This window comes from Candoia aspera, chromosome 5, assembly GCF_035149785.1.
Source record: "Candoia aspera isolate rCanAsp1 chromosome 5, rCanAsp1.hap2, whole genome shotgun sequence".
Lineage (NCBI taxonomy): Eukaryota > Metazoa > Chordata > Lepidosauria > Squamata > Boidae > Candoia > Candoia aspera.
The window spans coordinates 87499463-87518132 of NC_086157.1; positions in this window are offsets into that span (position 1 = coordinate 87499463).

Here is an 18670-nt window from a genome sequence, read left to right on the forward strand (position 1 = left end):
ACATATATATACTGTATGTATATATATATATAAAATATGTTTTATGATTTGATTTTATTAATTTAAGAAAACCATCTTTTTGCCATGATAAGAGGTTTTGTGCCTTGAACAGCTGCATGAAAGGCAGACAATTTAAAAATGTGTCTGTGCCTCTTATTATATTTCTTTGCTAGAAAAAGATGCACTTAAAAATACGCTATTTAAAACATCTGTTTAAAACTGCAATTCCATGTTTACCTATGTTGTAGTAGTTAGTTCTTTATTTTGGTCATTGACCAGAAGACTAAAATTAAAACTATAGCATTGTACCAATAGTTTGACCTTTGTACTATATGCATAATTAGGGTTTAAGATGCTAGCAGAGAGCCAGTTTGGTGTAGTGGTTAATGTACCAGGCTAGAAACCAGGAGACTGGGAGTTCTAGTCCTGCCTTAGGTACAAAGCCAGCTGGGTGACCTTGGGCCAGTCACTCTCCCTCAGCCCTAGGAAGGAGGCAATGGCAGGCCATTTCTAAAATCTTGCTAAGAAAACTGCAGGGACTTGTCCAGGCAGTCGCCAGAAGTCAGAAACTGGCTTGAAGGCACCAAAAAAAAAAAAAAGGGAGTAATAACAGTACAATATTATTAAGATTATATATAAGTATGTATGTACAGTATTTTTTATTTTTTTATTTATTTTATAAATTTATTCACCGCCCATCTCTCCCCCACAAGGGGACTCTACAGTATGTGCAGTATGTATGTATGTATATTATTAGGATTTCAAAATCAGCAATGAATACAACTATATACATCTATGTAAGAGACATACTATTATATTAAACCATACATAATGTTAAAAAGGAGTAAATATGCATGGCTAAGGCAGTATATAAAATCACAACATTACTAAAATCTGCAGGTATTTCAAACTGAATATTAATGTCTGTAATACTATGGTGTAGAAATTTAGTTACGGCATAGAAAAAGACGACAGAATCTAAAGACTGAATGGGCATTGCCTTAATCATCCTTATGGCTCCAGTACCTGTAAATTGTGGTGAATAGATGTAAGATATTATAGTGTATATAATAACAGCAAATAAAGTAAATAAAGTAAAATTAGCCCTGAACTGCATTAATAATTGTTATTGACCATTTGTGGGTGGAGTTTATTCATAATGTAACAAAAATTTGCTCCTTTTAAAGAGATAGATTTATCTCAAACATCTATGAGATAGTGTAAGTAGAAGTTATCAGAATGCACCGGAAATTTGTTTAAAAGAAGGGTGATCAACTGGTGACACATGTCTTCATAAAACTGACAGTAAAGAAGAACATGGGTCATGGTTTCTATTCAACATGTGTCACAGGGACAATATGTTTCAAAAGGAATTCTCCTGTATTTCCCTTCCAGAACAACTACACTATGGGGAAGGGAATGCTGAAGTAAGTGCCATTAACATCAAAGTTTTTTTAAAAAATACTTTTTTGTTGATTACTGCAAAAAGCACTTTGAAATTGCTTGTAATGGTTTATGCCTATTTAAGTGATTCTGACTAAGTGCCTACAAACAAGACTACTGCTATATAGTTCATAGGATTAACAATGACAAAAAGTAATGATGATAAAAATAGTGATGATTAATTAAAATCCAACGCACAGGCTAAATAGTGAGCTGGATTTCCATGTTCATTCTAAGTGAATGCAAGATGATATTCACCTTAAATTTCACATTAATATTGTGATGGAAATATAAAGCAGATTTAGAGACAAAAGCAGAATAAGGCTAACCTGTTGCAGTATTTTGCCATTGGATTAAATTATAGGAATTTAGATTTGGTTAAATGCAAAGAACATTTGAGCCATTCAGGATAGTTCATGTATAGAACAAACTACCCACCTTTGTGTGCAAAAAGAGAGAGAGAGAGAGGGAGGGAGAGGAGAAGAGAGGAGATACTGAGAGAAAGAAGCTGTATATAATTTAGGTTTAGGTTTAAGCCAGGGTTGGTAACATGTTGCTTACAGATTCCAGGACAGCTGCAGTAACTTTCAAAGGCATCCATGGCCCCTCCAAAATAAAAATAAACAAATGGCAAAATGCTCATGACATTGCTGAATCCATAAGATATTGGTCTTCTTGTGTCCATTCTCCAAAACAAATTTGTTTCCACCACTGTACACAGTTCAATGGTAAAAAGCAGATGTTTAATTGTCTGCATCTCACCATAGCTGGAAGTCTAGAAGTGCAGCCTATTTGATGATGATAGCTGTATACTTACGAACTTGGACGTGAAGGTGATTTAGGACCTTCCAAGGGATTCATTCCTTCCCTGCTCCAGCAGGGAGATTCTCTTTTGCAATAATGCCCTGATCATCCTTTTAATCACTTACATCTGCCATAGTGCCTCTCAGACAGAAGTTGTTCTGGTATTTTTCATGCCTGAGAAGGGTTTTGTATTGTCTTAATTGTTTCTGTTCCATGATGTGGTTATATAGATGAAATCTAGCATCTTCCAATTTCTCTTATTCTGATTGGCTACAGTTGTTTGGATGTCTTGAGGGATATTCCAGTTTTAAATTTGTACTTTTCTTTGTTTCAGTGAACTATAAGTGAACGAGATACTTTGGCAGCTGTGGTTCAGTAAAGGCTCAATCGTTCTTGCACAAGTGGGATGTTTCCACACAGTGGATGCATATTCAGCACAGTAATAATGGTTTTTGGCAGTTTCTGGATGAGCTCTCCAAGTGAATTTGTAAGCATTTGGATAACTGCTCCAGATACTGGCTTGTTTCTTACTTTATGTGTTTTTAAGCAAAATGTATGGCCCACTGTTGCTGTGAGGTATAACAGATCTTTTCTGTGATTCATTCTATGTCTCATTATACTTAACATTCATTTCCTGGTTTGTGTCCTGATTGCATAGCTGGAAGAGGCTGACCTGAGTCTTATTTGCCTATGATTTAAGTTGCCTGTGTTGCTAAGGTTACTTCATCAATATAGGTGAAGTTTCTTTTGTTTGGATGGATTGGGTGAACTTTCATACGGATGTTAAAAAGGAGTAGTGCCAGCATATATTCTTGTGGTAAGCTGTTCCTTTTACACCATCAGCTGCATTTGCCTGCAAGCTCAGTATGGAAATGGTGATTTTAGTGAACGTCTGGATAACTTGTATTAGTTAGAAATCCTGCTTAAGTTTATATACCTTCCATTGCAACATGCAATGGTAAACAGTGTCATATGATGCCGACAGGTCGATGAACATTCTTGCCTATGATTTCATATATTGAATAAGATTCAGTATTTGGTCTTGCTTCAGCTGGTTAAAGAGTTCCATGAACCATTTCCTGGGGCCTATTCCAAAATGCTTTATTTGCTCTGTTAGAATGTTATTGAGGCCAAGAGCATGAAAGCACTACATCAGGCTGGGGAATTCTGGGAGTTGAAGTCCACACAGATTAAAGACTCTGAGATTGAGAAACACTGCACTACAGCCTTCAGCTGCTTGTCTCCCATACGTAATCCAGATGAAAATACATCTGGCTTAAAATCATTTTCTGGATTTCAATTCTTTCCTCCATTTTTGCCACAATGATGGATGGCAGTTAACACAGGGTGATTTCCCTGCTTCTTTTCCTCTCCTACCCATGCCAGGAAAGCCTGCACCAATTGCCTTCTATTCTGTGGGCATGTCTTTTGATGACTGGCGAAAGAACAACAGTCCACAACACATTTACAGTTCCTCTTTCATTTGTGCAATATGGCTGTTGATGGCAGAGAGTGGGGACAGGGATGGAGGGAGTGTTTGCCAGAATGTTTACCCTGCCAATTGGAATGGAGGCATTTGGTACAATGGAACAAACCACAACAGGCAGACTGAATTGCCCTGCTGGAACCAGCTGAGAGGTGAAAAACAGTACTTGTGATGTGGAACAAGAACCTTATGTTGATGTTGCCTTCCCAATCATCCCTTGCTGCCCTCCAAAAAGGTAGGTGGTCCACCTTGTTGGCAGAGTACTAGAAAGCCTTTGGCCCAGGAGAGATCAGAAAAGTCACACAACAGGCATTTCTATAAAAATAAATTTATTTACAGAAAACAAACATATTTAAAGGCTGTTTGCTGAGAGGAGAGATTTCTCTCAGCTGCATACTCTGCAAGCCTACACAGAAGGGAAACTGAAACTAAAACAAGTTCAGGCAAGTTCCTCCCTTAGGCAATGCAACCATTAACATGTGAAAAGGGGACAATTAAATTCAACCTCTTCACCTGGCCAAAATGATTAGTTACCATAGTAACCTTAATCTGTAGTAGAAAACATATTAACACTCCACTTTTTATACTACAGAATAACATGCAAACCAATTTTGTTTGACAACTCTGTATGTCTTTCCATTCACAATATTTTAACATTATCTCCCTTTGGTTTAACAGAAAGCTACCATCCTTCTTCCTGTGTATTTCCAAACCTACGTAATTTGTTACAGTTCCAAGACTTTTTAATGTGAAATGGCTTTTCCTGCAGGCTTCAAAATCAAGCCTTTGTTTTTCTGTTGGTGTGAACAGCAGCAAATCATCAACATAAATGCACAGATACATACAGCCTTGTTTGTCTTTCTTCATATATACACATGGATCTGTTTTTCCTTTTTCAAAACCAAAATTCTGCAGTTTTTCATCTAATTTTTGGTTCCAGGATCTAGCAGCTTGTTTTAACCCATAGATTGACTTCTGCAGTTCACAGACTAGATTCTCCCCTTTTTCATAGCCAGGGGGTTGCTGCATGTATAATCTGTGGTCTAAATCACCATAGAGAAATGCAGTTTGAATGTCATAGTGGTGAACTGACATTCCTTTGAGTGCAGCAATTTTTTAACAGTAATCTAATTGATTCACCTTTAGTAACTGGTGCAAAAGTCTTGTTAAAGTCTAAACCTTTCCTTTGAGTGAACCCTTCTGCAACTAACCTTGCTTTATATTTTTGGATTTTGCCATCAGCATCCCTTTTCAGTTTGAAAACTCACCTACAACCTAGACAGCGTTCATTAGGAAGTAGATTTACCAGTTTCCATGTTTTACTTTCTTTCAAGGATGCTAACTCCTGTTGCATGGCAGAATGCCAATTTTGTGCAATCTCAGGTGGTAAGCATTCACTTGTTCTAAAGACTCAGGTTCTGTGAATATGTGAAATGCCTTTACTGTTTCAGCCTGATGGAGGAACACCTTTATTACTTCTCTGAGATCTGCGAGGTAATACAGGGCTTAAATTGTGACTCCTATCACTTTCCTGAGAAGCATCTGTCTCATCAGACAGATCTTCAGTTTGCTTTTCTGGTTTAATGTCCTCATCAGGCAAAAGATCACTATCAGCAAGTCCTTGCTGTTCTCTTGTGGTGGTCAGATCAACTGGAGAGCTAGAATTTAATCTCCCCCAGTTTTGTTCAGCAAAAGAAGCGCTTTTGCTAATTATCAATTTCTCTCCCACTATGAACCTGTAGCTCCTCTGGCTTTGTTCACAGCCAACAAAAATGGCTTTCTTTGTTGTGGGGCCTCCTTTCCTTCTCTGCTGTTTTGGAATATGAACCCATGCAGTGCTACCAAACACTCTAAGATGGTTTACCTTTGGTTTCACACCATAAAACAAATGGAATGGAGTGTCCTGAATCACAGAGTTATACAATCTGTTTTGTACATAACAGGCAGTAGATATTGCCTCTCCCCAATACTTAAAAGATAAATGTGAATCTTTAAGCATGCATTCCATCGCATTTTGCAAGGTTCTGCCCTTTCTTTCAGCAACACCATTTTGCTGAGGGGTGTAAGGGTTAGAAAGAATTTGTTCTATCCCCTTTTCAGCTAGGAACCTTTTGAATTTGTGAGAAAGGTACTCTCCTCCTCTATCACATTGGAGTGCAGATGCAGGCCTAGGGAATTTTTCATTTGCCCATGTCACAAAACTTTTAAATTTCTCAAATGCCTCATCTTTATGTTTTAAGATGTAGATAAATGTGTATCTTGAGAAATCATCAATGATGGTCATTGCATACCTTGCTTGTCCAAGACTTGGGGTAAAAGGACCAATAATGTCAGAGTGTACCATTTCCAAAGGTCTAGTTGTAACTCTGTCACTGTGCTTACTCACAGGAGCTTTTAGTGTTTTGCACTCTTTGCAAACTACACAATCTAAGGATTTGTGACAGGGTTTTATCTTTAGGTCAGCACACAGCTGTGGCATTTGTGCTATATACTTGAAATTAGCATGACCAAATCTCCTGTGCATCAGGTGTACACATTAGTCATGATATGGAGTGTTGCCAACTGCAGCCTTGCAGCTTGGCTTCCTTGCATTTTGCACAATGTACAAGGAGTCTTTTAACATACCAGTAGCACACAATTTTCCATTTTTACGTATCTCACAACCATTTTTCTTAAATGTTATGATATACCCTGTTGCAGCCAATTGTGCCACAGATAAAAGGTTTGATTGTAAATTTGGAACATACAACACACCTTTTACAGTTTGTCCCAAGCAGGATAAATACAAGTCACCTTGTCCCATAATTTTGGTCACAGACCCATCAGGCAAAGATACACGTTGTCTTTCAGTTTTAGACAGTGACACAAAAGAGCTTTTACAATTACATAAATGACAGTTGGCCCCAGAATCTAACACACATACATCAGAATTACCCTTCTCAGCAACCTGTGCAATTTGGGTTGTCTGAAGAGCCTTCTTCTGTGTTGCCCTTGTGTTCTTCTTCTCTGTCTTTCTACTCTTGGGTTTCAAGGCACAGTCTTTCTGCAAATGTCCAGCTGAACCACAGGTGAAGCATCGCTGGCTGGTTAGTGCTGTGGCCTCAGCTTCCTTTCCCTTCTTTTCCCTTGTTTTCTGGTATTGCAGCTTTCCAGAAGAAATGCGGAGGGGATCTTTCCTCTCTCTTCTCCCATTCAGCGAGTAAGCGCTGTGGAACATACGATGGGGTGAAGTCTGCTTCAGGCATAGCCTCCAGGGTACAAATCAGCATGTCCCATGTTTCATTCAGTGAGGACAGGAGAATATAGGATTTTGTGAGAAGTGTAAATTCCATTCCTCTCTCCTGCAACTCAACAAACAGCTGCTGAATATGATGCAGGTGCTCAGGAAGGCTATCTCCTTCTGCAAGGTAGGCTTTGTACAGCTTTCTTGTCAGGGTAACTTTACTCCCTGCTGTTGCCTTTACATACAAAGCATTCCAAAGTTGCTTTGCAGACTGCATGCCTCGCACGTGGACTAGCTGATTGTCCTCAACTCCCAGGATAATGGTGGCTCTAGCCCACTCATCCTGTCTAAGCCATTCAGCACTGGGATTTTGTGGGGTTTGCTCACCAATTGGCAGCCAAAGATTCTCTCTGCGAAGATACATCTTTATCTTCAGGGCCCAATTCAAAAAGTTGGTCTCTGATAGGCACTCCATAGGCATTGCTGAGGGCTGGGAGGTAGCCATGAGTTCTTCCTTCTTTTGCAAGTCACCTCAGCTGGCTTCTTTGTCCTGTAGACCAGCAGTTGCTGGAAAATCTCCAGGTGGCTCCAAAGGAAATCTTCACAGGTCTTTGCTACCTGCCTTTAAATTGTGCATGAGGTGTGGAGCTGATCTCTCTATTCTCTCTGGGATTTTACTGGGCTTCTTACTGGGTTTACTGGGCTGCTTACTGGGCCCATAACCTGTTGGCAGAGTGCTAGAAAGCCTTTGGCCCAGGAGAGATCAGAAAAGTCACACAAGGCATTTTTATAAAAATAAATTTATTTACAGAAAACGAACATATTTAAAGGCTGTTTGCTGAGAGGAGAGATTTCTCTCAGCTGCATACTCTCTGCAAGCCTACACAGAAGGGAAACTGAAACTAAAACAAGTTCAAGCAAGTTCCTCCCTTAGGCAATGCAACCATTAACACGTGAAAAGGGGACAATTAAATTCAACCTCTTCACCTGGCCAAAATGATTAGTTACCATAGTAACCTTAATCTGTAGTAGAAAACATATTAACAATCCTCACATAAAGATCAGTCCCAATAACTGCTGAATTTCATTTGTGTCATAGCATGTTCTTGCTCCATTGCTAATTACTAACAACAACAATTATTATTATTTACATGCCTTGTTCTCTTGATGTTCCTACTGGTTCATTTTCTTTTTCTGTAATTTGGAGGTTTGCCATTTAGGGGCTATTGGTAGGCCACTTGGTTGGTTGTTACGCTGTGGTGCTGCTGCATCTTCCTTGGTCATTATTCAACTTTCTAATCCTGTGCCAAGATTTCTGTCATGTTCACTGTTTCAATGTGCACTGTACATCGTAATGTTTCACATGCCATGGTGCTGACACGCGTTTCTGTTTGGGAGGGAGCTGCTGTGAAACCTTGTACCAAGCTCTGTATCTATGTTCATTTCAATGGAATGTGTTTGGGTTATGTGCTCTGCTCAAGGACTTTTCCCGCGGACCATCAGAAGCCGTTAGGAGCATCTGGGATTGTGACCCTGGGAAGATTCTACGGGGGGAGGGATCTCATTTGTACCGAGGGTTTTTAGTTTGCATTTGGCGCGCTTTCATCATTCTCAGCTTTCTCTGTGATCCTGCATACTATCCTTTAATAAATCAGATATCTTTGCATTCCTGCTCATGAGTCTGAGAGTGTTTTAGAATAGGCATTCATTACATAAAGCTGAGAATCACCAAAGTTGTACCATTAGCTCCTGCCAAGATCAGTTTCTTGTGATGGAAAATAGTTAACGATGGCCGAGTCCAAGCTAACGACCGGGGGACTTGAGGAGCTGGCTAGCTTGATGCCCAAGTTGACGGTCAAGAGTGGAGAACTGAGCCTCACCCCAGGACCTTCAGATTTCTGGCAGGATTCGAGTTCCAGCCCTGAGGTGGAGGAATCTAACGATGGGGGAGAACCAGAGCAACCGTCACCCAGCGAATCGCCTGCACAGTTGATCACCTGGGATGCAATGGGAGAACCCCAGCCAGGGACGTCCCAGGCATCCTGAAAGCATCAGTTCCCACTGACCCCAGACATAGAATCTACCATGGTATCAACAGAGAGACAGCCTAACACGCGAGGGAGGGAGGAATCTCAAACCCCTGAAAGGCTAAGAGTGGTGGAGGCCAAAATAGAATTGATGGAGTACATGTTAAGAAACCCCCCTCTATCATTGGGGGGGGGCAGGGGAGGCACGACGGAGGTCCCAGCTTCACGCAACCATCCCCCATCCTCCCACCCAGACCGCTGGTGGAGTGGGGCCGGAGACAGCTCCGGGATGAATCTCCACCCCGCAGAGCGACAACTACCGTAACCTGGGGCCCAAACACTCAAGCAGCCGCCGGTTCTGCTCCAACAGGAGTGGGGGTGAAAGACTTTTCTTTCAAGTTTGATGGGGATCCAACCAAGTTATCTTTCTTTCTAACCAATGCTAAAAGTTACATGAGGCAGTTTGGAGCATACTTCCCTTCCGAAGAGTCTAAGATAACTGCCATTGCCACCAAGTTGAAGGGTTGAGCAGCTGACTGGTATGTTCAATTAAGTGAGGCTGATTCCCCTGAACTTGAGTATTTCGAGGACTTTATGGGGGTGTTAAAGCTGCATTTTGAGGATCCTCTGGCCAAGGCAAGAGCTAAGAAGGCACTGAAGGATCTTACCCAGGGCCAGCTGTCTGTAGCTGATTATGCCCTGGAGTTTAAGGCTTTAGCTGGGAAAATCCCCGACTGGTCTCAGTCAACCTTAATAGAATGGTTTGAAGAGGGACTCAACTGGGATGTCCTATGATGGGCGTTGTGTAGAGAGACCCAGAGTCATTGTATGAATGGATCTGTCTGGCCGGCAAGGCTGAGCACGCCCAGCATACCTTCATGCAAATCAGATGACCTGAAAAACCACCAGCCACCATGAGGGGACCCCGAAGTGCCGCAACTGCTGCCCAGCCAGGCTATAGAGCCTGGGAAGAGGAGAGAGATTGGTGCTATGCGAGGGGTCAGTGTCTCCGATGCGGAAAGGAAGGGCATCAATCAGCTGATTGCCCAAAAGCCAAGGCTGGAGATCGAGCAGGCAAGCTGCCGGCCAAATCGCCCCCCCCTTGTGGCGGATGACAGCAGCCAAGGGGGCAGCCGACGCTGAGGAAGTATTCTACTTCTCGGGAGAGGCTGAAGATGACTCTAAGGAGCTAGCGGGAAACGCCAGCCACCTGCCATGAAGAGCACCTGCGGGCAGGTGGAGGAGGATGGGTGTGAGGATGCTATGGTGAGTACTGACTGTCCCATTCTAGCAGTAAAAGTGAAGTTGGGCTCCCGCACAAAGACTGCGGAGGTCTGGGCTTTAGTTGACTCTGGGTGTTCCAGGTGTCTAATTCACCCTGATCTGGTTGCTGCTTTGGACCTGCCTAGCTTCCCCCTCCAGCAGCCTTTGATCTTCACACAGTTGGATGGTTCAACGGTGGGGGGGGGGCAACCCATTTCACTGGAACTGTCGCAATGCAAATGGGCAGCCACCGTGAAACTTTAAAATTTGTAGTGGCACCTGTTGGCAATCCCTTGGTAATTCTGAGGATCCCCTGGTTGACCTATCAAAGCTCATATATAAACTGGGAACACAGAACTGTGACTTTTAAGGATGGATTTTACCAAGCTCCTACAGTGGAAAGAGCTTCAAGTGCAGGGGTTGGAAGGGCTGCAATTGCCACGCCTCGCCCTAGTTTGGCACATTTAGAAGGCTTGCCCGATAGATACCAAGACTTTGCAGATGTCTTTGGGGAAATGGAAGCAGATCAGCTATTCTTTAATAAATCAGATATCTTTGCATTCCTGCTCATGAGTCTGAAAGTGTTTTAGAATAGGCATTCATTACAATTTCTTACTGTTGTGGGTCATGTCAGTGCTTTCAGGCAACTCCTGCTGTATCTTATATTGCTTCTTAATTAGTATTGCCACAAGCTTTCCCTGTAGAGATGGTATTTTCTGCAGAGGAACTGGTATTGTACATTTCAATATGTTTTTAATATATAGTGGATAAAAAAAGGTGTAAGAAGAATATACTTTGTCTGAAAGTTTCTTTGTATATGTGTCCTGGCAGCATACTGCAAGGATTTGACAAAATTGTTATAGTTCTCTTGATTAGTTTTTATATCTGCTATTGCTGTGTCAAGAGGAGCTGTGAAACCCTGCCAGTTAGCTATGCTGAAACTGAGTTGACATTGAAAGATACTGTCTTTGCTGTATTTATCAGGTGAACTTGAACAGCAACAGGGCAATACTGGGAATGTAGGGTTGAGTCTAATACCATGTTGCTGCTAGTAATGCATTATCATTGCTAACAACTGTAATTAAGGACTCAGTACAGGTTTCAGAATAGACTCGTTCTTATCATGTTTATAACCTCTAGAATCTTCAAAATTCATTAGATTAACTTGATTAATTTAATGAGATTGTTTTAGCATGACTAACAGTCAGTAGTACTAGAAAAGATTCTTGATTCACAGACTTGATTCACAGATGTAGATCTCTTGCTGTGGTCCCATGAGGTGTTCTCAGATGAGATCTTGTGAAATTTCACATGAGAATACACTATGTATTGGAAGTAAATTTGCCAAAACTTTTTGAGATTTAATAATCTCACAAGATTTCAGTTTATATTTTTTAAAAGGAGGGTGGCATTATTGAAACTCAAAAGGTGTTCCTGACACCAGAAAAAGCTACCCACCCTAGATTAAAGTACTTATTAAATTAGTAATTAAGCATTAATTAAAGATTAAAATACTTTTGTTCAATACACATTTTTAATTTTTTTTAAATAAACTAAGCTGTAGTTAGTGAAATTGATAACTGCCTGTTATATAAGCTTACTCTGTTTTCAGAATAGAATAGAACTTCCTCTCACCTTGTGGTACATTATAACATGACCCATTCTATGGACATGTCATAATGTCCATTGACTATGAAATACTTAAATGTTCCTTGACATAATTATATGTAGTACAATCTTAAGACAAACAAATTGGTGTTCTGTGTATAAGGCTTATATTCTATGCTCTTTCCAGACACTACAAAGTCTAGAAACATGTTTTGCTGAAATTTTTATTATTCACTTGACAGTGACTGAAACTGCTAGAGTACAGTGAACTTGAACTGAACATTCAAGAAAATTACAATGACCAGATAAGCCAGGAAAATCAGAAGTAAGTACTGTGAAAGGTGATAGCAAAAATTTAATCATTCTTCTGTGAAACCATAAAGCATAGTTAAGTCAGTATTCTTCCGTGCCCTAAATGACCATGTTGTTTCTCATTAAAGTTTAATAAGGAGCAATATTTTTTCTCATGAAATGCTATCCACAATTTAATTTAATCAGATCTGTTAATTATTAATAATTATTGCCCTTCTTTAAACTAGTCTAAATTTGATCCATTTCAGTTTTGCATGTACAATAGAGAGTCATAAATCCAATCCATCAACACTGTATACATCCAGTAACTGTACACAGTTTGTTTCCACACAGTTTTCTATAACATGTTCATTTTATATATTCTCTCAAATACTTCATTTTTGCACATAATGTTTCATAATATACCCTTTTATCCTCCAATGGATAACTACTTATTTTCACAGAAGTCCAGAGAGTGTTAATGGTAGCCAGAGCCCAGCCTGGTCACAATTGGCCTGATAGCTGGGTTACATCACCCATTATCCAGAATTGCTGATTCATCCATTTTCTCAGTCTACTTGAGGCCTTTGGAATTTTCAGTGGCTGCAATTGGGTCCATCTGAATATAAGATAAAACTTTGATTCCTCCTACAAGACTATTCTTGGGTATTTATTAGTCAGGTTCACCTCTTCATGCCCCTTTATGTGATTCAGATGTGCATGTTGGTTTTGAACCTACTTTGGTTAAATTTAAAGTTTATTAACGTACTTACTGGTTAAATTTAACTGTCCCACTAGGCTCACATACACATAGTACAATCATACAACATCCTTATGTGGATAATTTCAGCTACACACAGACTAGATAAAACAAGTAACCAACTTATATATATGTAATGATTGCCTATTCCAATAAAAGGAGTCTCATCAGTAGTTACTAGAGAAAACTAATTTATTGAATGAATAGTATGCAAAGTATGAAGAAAGCTGAGAATGAGCAAAAGCGCGCCAAATGCAAACTTAAAAAGCCTTGCTCCCGTTGCGAACCCTCCCCTCAGGCTAGCATAGCAACCACCCCCCCAGATGCTAGCAACCATTAGAATCGGCCTGAGAAAGTAACCTTGAACAACAGAGATAACCCAAACATACATTCCAGAAGATTACAAGTCAGCACAAAGGAAATTTACCAGCGTGGCCAGGCAGGCACGCAACTGCAGATATGACATGTGAAACGTTACGAGGAACCATAAACATCGGAACGGGAACATGACATACTGCCCCCCCCCACCAAGAAAAAAAACTTAATTGTTAAGGCGCAGGTTTATCAGGGTAAGCAGCGTGAAACTGAGCAACCAAGTGGGGAGAGCGCACATGTTGTGCAGGGACCCACTCTGGATGAGAGAAATGCTTCCAGCGAATCAGATATTGCAGAGTGGAATGGAAACGTCTAGAGTCTAGTATTTCCTTGACTTCGAAATGTTGTTGACCATCAATCATTATGGGGGGAGGATGCCAATGGGTAGACTCCACGAATGGTTTAAGCAAACTGCAATGAAAAACAGGGTGTAAGCGCTTGAGATTGTGAGGTAAGTCCAACTTAAAGGTAACAGGATTAATCTGAGCAACAATAGGAAATGGACCTATGAACTTGGGCGCCAGTTTTTTGGATGGTTGAGGGGATTTGATGTATTTGGTGGAGAGGTATACTCTATCCCCTATTTGAAAAAGAGGTTGTGGTTTCCTTTTCTCGTTGCCATGTCATTGATAAGTGGCTTGAGCATCGGCTAAAGCTTGCTGTAGTTTTGGCCAGGAATCTGCCAGTTGTGAGGCCCAATCGGTCGGGGAGGTGGGCGAGGTAGACGGTGGAGGCAATTCAGGAATAGGGACAAAGTCATGGCCGAATACAGTACAGAAGGGCACCGCCCCAGTACTTTGATGCACAGCATTATTGTAAGCAACTTCAGCAAATGGCAGGAGGTCTACCCAGTTGTCTTGTTGATAATTAACAAAAGCACGTAAATATTGCTCCAACGTGGCATTAACCGCCTCAGTATTTCCATCCGTTTGAGGATGAAAAGCCGTGGATAGCGCCTGTTTAGTGCCCAATAGTTTCATAAATTCCCGCCAAAAGCGTGAAGTAAATTGTGTTCCTCTGTCGGTCACCAAGCGGGCGGGGCTACCGTGTAATCTGTACACGTGAACTAGAAAGAGGCGTGCCAGCTGTTGTGCAGATGGTAGAGACGCACAAGGGACGAAATGAGCTTGCTTCGAGAAAAAATCCTTAACAACCCAAATGACAGTCTTTCTCTGGCTAGGAGGTAGATCCACAATAAAATCCATAGAGATTTCCTCCCAGGGGTGGGAGGGATTGGCCACTGGCTGCACAAAGCCCTGAGGTTTCCCCCCTTTTCGTTTTGCAGTAGCACAGACAGGGCAAGACTTGACATAGGCTTTTACATCTCGCCGCAGGGTTGGCCACCAGAACTGTTGATGCACTATATGAATAGTTTTTGTAAAGCCAAAATGCCCAGCTGTTTTATCGTCATGAGACCTGAATAGCACGGTTTTGCGCAAGGTTACAGGCACATAGAGGCGATCATCTTTCCATGCCAAACCTTGCTTCAAAGTAACCTCGCTCTGATTGTTTTGCAACCAAGTATCTGATTTCAACTCTGCCAGAAATCTTTGTTGCAAATCTGCAGGAACGGATACATGTATCGCGCTAGGACCGGCAGGAGTGTCAGGTTGCTGCACTCGCGTCTGACTGTGAGTGACTGCTGCTAGTGCCATTTGGGAATCTGTCCAGAGGGTTCCCACCACATCTGGGGCTGTTCCCGAATCCTGGGGTTGGCGCGACAGTGCATCAGCTAAAAAGTTTTTCTTTCCCGGAATGAATCTGAGTTTAAAATCAAAGCGGCTGAAGTACTGAGCCCATCGCACTTGCTTAGGGCTGAGCTTGCGAGAGGCAGTAAGGGACTCCAAGTTTTTATGATCAGTCCACACTTCAAAAGGGTGTGCCGCCCCCTCCAATAGATGCCTCCAATTCTCCAAAGCAGCTTTCACCGCAAAAGCCTCCTTTTCCCAAACATGCCAGTGTCTCTCTGTCTCAGAGAATTTATGTGACAGATAAGCACAAGGCTTTAATTGTCCTTGCTCATCGCCTTGCAATAAGAGGGCACCAATAGAAAAGTCTGAGGCATCGACTTGCACCACAAATGGTCTGTCAGGATCAGGGTGTTGCAAGATTGGTTCAGAGGTAAACAGTCGCTTGAGTTGGTCAAACGCCTGTTGACAAGCAGGCGTCCATTTTAGGAGTGCCCCTGGATTCTTTGATTTGCGGGTGTCTCCCACACCCTTTGTTTTGAGTAATTCAGTTAAGGGTAAGGCAATCTCAGCAAATTTTTCTAAAAATGGATGATAGAAATTCGCAAATCCGAGGAAAGATTGTAGTTGTTTGCGTGTGCGTGGGGGTTCCCATACTAAAATAGCCTCAATTTTGGCAGGATCCATTTCAATGCCTTTTATCTGAAATCCTATACCCCAAATAATCAATTTGTGTTTGATGAAATGCACATTTGGATAGCTTGGCATACAATTCAGCATTTCTCAATTTGGTTAACACTTGCCTAACCAATTGCACATGTTCCCTCATGGTTTTTGAATATATTAACACATCATCTAAATAAACCAAAACCCCATTGAACAAGTGGTCGTGCAAGACCTCATTTATCAATTGCATAAAAACCCCAGGTGCCCCAGCCAATCCAAACGGTAACACTTTATACTGAAAAGCCCCAAATGCACAATTAAAAGCTGTTTTCCATTCATCCCCCTCCCGAATGCGAATGCGATAATACGCCTCCCTTAAGTCCAATTTAGAGAAGATTTTCCCCCCCGCCAAGTGGGCTAACATTTCCTTGATGACTGGGAGGGGAGATTTGTTTAATAGGGAGACTGCATTTAATCCACGGAAATCCGTGCATAGTCTTAAAGTTCCATCTTTCTTTGATCTAAAGAGTACTGGAGCAACCACTGGTGAATTGGCTGGTTCTATGAAGCCCCGCTGTAAGTTTTTGTCTATGAATTCACGAAGAGTAGCCAATTCCTTTGGGGTCATTGCATATACCTTTGGTCTGGGCGACTTGGCATTGGGAAGAATTTCAATGGCACAGTCAGTTTTCCGATGAGGCGGCAGCCGATCTGCCTCCTTCTCCCCAAACACATCGGCAAAGTCCTGGTATTGGTCCGGTAGCCCTTCCAACGGTACAGCGAGGGTATGCAGCGTTGACACTGCTGCCTTCCCCACATTGGTATCCTCCTCCTCATCATCCCCAGGAGGGGCTTTATAGAACCCATCTGCAAAAGTAACAGTTCGGTGTACCCAGTTTATACTAGGGTTCTGTTGAACAAACCAAGGCATCCCCAGAATGACCAAGGGACCACCCACCGGTGCAACCACAAAGGGCAACTTTTCCCAGTGGCTACCCAGTTGCAAAGCCACTAACGCTGTAGACTGGGTGACTGGTTTTCTCCCCGATATAGATCCATCCAATTGGGTGAAAATCATGGGACGTTTCAACAGGAAGGTGGGTAACTCCAAAGCAGCTACTACATCAGGATGCATTAAGGAACGTGAGCATCCAGGATCAATCATAGCCCATAGTTCCACAGTTTTTGTAGGGGAACCGAGCTTAAGTCTCACGGTTAACGTTGGGAAATTTCCACTCACTGAGACATGATCGCGCCCCTCTTCTTCCACCTGCTCCTTGGCGCTTTTTAGAGCAGGTGGCTGGAGTTTTCCGCCAGTTGGGAGGCTTCTTTTTCGTCTTGCCCACCATAAAACAAGTCCACATCCTCCACCAGCTCTGCTACTGTCGCTTTCAGCTTCCTCGGTGCCACTGGTGATTTCCCCCCCGATCTGTCTCTCCGTTCCTCTGGTTTCCTGCGGGGACATGCAGCTGCCAGGTGCCCCTCCTTACCACACCACAGGCACAATCCTTTGGCAAAACGGCTTTCTTTTTCTTCTTGCCACGACCGTCTCACTGGTTTGCTAGCAGTAGCTGCTGGCCTTGTAGGTTTCCCCATCGCTTGTTGTTTGGGACCTCTTTTAGTTTGAGTATACTTAGCTTGGGCTTGCTCAACCTTCGCAGCCAATTGTATCCACTCATACAGCGTTGCTGGGTCGTCCCGTACAACGGCCCATCGTAGTATATCTGGTCTTAGTCCATCTTTGAACATCTCTACAAGGGTGGTGGCAGACCAATCCTCTACTTTGCCGGAGAGTGCTTGAAACTCCAGCGCATAATCCGAGACTGATCTGGAGCCTTGAACCAACTCCCTTAGGGCTACCTTTGCTTTTTCCTCAGCTAGATGATCACCAAAATGCATTTTCATTGCCCACATGAAATCATCAAAGCAATCCAACTCCAAAGCGTCCATGTCAACCAGCCGCACGAACCAGTCTGCTGCCCTCTCCTCTAGTTGGGTCGCGACAGCATTAATCTTAGCCCGCTCAGAACGAAACACGCTCCCAAACTCTTCCATATAGCTGTGTGCATTAGTCAAAAAAAATGACAGCTTTGTAGGATCCCCATTAAACTTCACATTAAAGTCTCGATATCGGACCCGGGTTGGGCTATCGTGTCTCTTTTTTGTTTGCTTAGCCTTTCGTGGCTGTGGTGGCTCTTCCTCCTGCACCTCTGGCGCTATTTCTTGAGCCTCTGCCAGTCGAACTTTCACACGTCTCCCCCCCTCCCGGCTCCGTCCTCTCTCCTTCTGTTCCCTACTTGGGGAAGGTAAGGAGGCTTTCTTTGGAGGCTTGCTCGGCGGGGGCCCTCCCCCCCAATATTTCCGTGGCTTTCTCTGTTTGTCTACTGGGGGGGGGGGGTTGGGGATGCGGAGGTGTCAGGCGAGTCACTACCTTCTTTACCTCCCGTCTTTTTCTTTTTCTGAGTGTCCCTGGTAAAGGTTAACTTTGCCAACAAATCCTCTATGGATTTCATCCTCGCCTCCAGCTGCTGGGATTTCTCCGTCTCCATCTCCGTTGGTGTCACTGCTCTCGTCCTTTTGGTGATCTGCACGGTCGGAAACAGCGAGGAATACACCGGCTTGGCTGGGGCTGGTGGCGACCCATACAAGGGTCCCTCCGTCTTCTTGACTACCACTGACTTCACTGCCTTCTCCGTATCACAACTGGAATCCGTTGCCTCGGAGAGGTCATCCGACCCTGGCGTAAGAGTCCCCTCTCTCCGCGGTCCCATGGGCTCTTGTTCCCCACCTCTGGAGAGCTGACTTTCCCCCGAGCCGGTGGTTGAGGTTGGGGCAGTTTCAGTCATCGCTAATTAAACTCCTCACAGGAAACTGGATGGATGCTAGCGGACTGATATTAAAGATTCTCAGCTTTACGTAATGATTGCCTATTCCAATAAAAGGAGTCTCATCAGTAGTTACTAGAGAAAACTAATTTATTGAATGAATAGTATGCAAAGTACGAAGAAAGCTGAGAATGAGCAAAAGCGCGCCAAA